General features: G+C 44.7%; 1 long non-coding RNA gene across 1 annotated transcript; it reads left to right on the forward strand.

Annotated features, from left to right (window-relative positions):
• The first annotated feature begins 221 nt into the window (after positions 1 to 221).
• LOC117595452 lies at positions 222 to 507 on the forward strand. The gene is made up of 2 exons (XR_004576739.1): positions 222 to 251; positions 364 to 507. It is a non-coding gene; the product is annotated as an uncharacterized LOC117595452 (long non-coding RNA).
• Positions 508 to 842: the final 335 nt, after the last annotated feature.

Consider the following 842-nt stretch of genomic DNA (forward strand, 5'->3'; position numbering starts at 1 on the left):
GGCATTGGTGAAATGACATACATTTGTTACGGGTTGCTTCCCCTCCGCCCTGAGTCAGGTGGTTTGGTCCCTGTTTTGTTTTTCCACCTGGAGTGCTGGGGGTGTGTTCAGTAGGGCAAGGGGCGTGGCAGAGTCTTCACTGCAGAGCCATTCTTCGCAGCTGCACCTCATCCACATGATTCACTCCAGCAATATTTAAACCCGGGCTGATCACCTCTTCGGGCGCCAGTTCGTTATCTACTACCCATGTGGTACTTGGCTCTCAGTTCTAGTTACTTGCTATTATCATCCGTGTGCTCCATTTTTTGCCTTTGTTCCCTGTGTTTGTACTTACCCTGTGTTTCTCTCCTGTTACCTGCTCAGACCTGCTGCTTCCTCTGCTGCGCCTACTAGCTCCTGGCCTCACCACCCAGCCTTCACCGTCAGCTCTCCCCCAGCTTCGGACCTGCCTACACTGTTTTCTCATACAACCCTGGCTCTCCATTAAAACCTTTATTTTTGAATCTACCTTACGTGGTCTGTGTGATCTCTCTGCGTTCTGGGTCAGACGTACTCTAACAACATTTTAGACAAATAAAAATAAAGAGATCATGGAGGAGAGCGAGAAATTGAACCTATTTCCAAGAGACAATGTTTGAAATGTTTGGAGGGCACTACTTTTATGTTACTAAGGGGTACAAAGTGTGGAAATCTGCACATAATGGCTTTATAGAAAAAGATGTTCAGTATCAGCATACTTGTGTGCTCATTGTATTTAGTCTTTAGAGAATGCGGGTATAATTGTAGAACATATATTAATTACATAAACCTGCTGTTTTGGAAAAATTCAAGTAAGAAAAGTT

The sequence above is a fragment of the Esox lucius genome, chromosome 13, assembly GCF_011004845.1.
Source record: "Esox lucius isolate fEsoLuc1 chromosome 13, fEsoLuc1.pri, whole genome shotgun sequence".
NCBI lineage: Eukaryota > Metazoa > Chordata > Actinopteri > Esociformes > Esocidae > Esox > Esox lucius.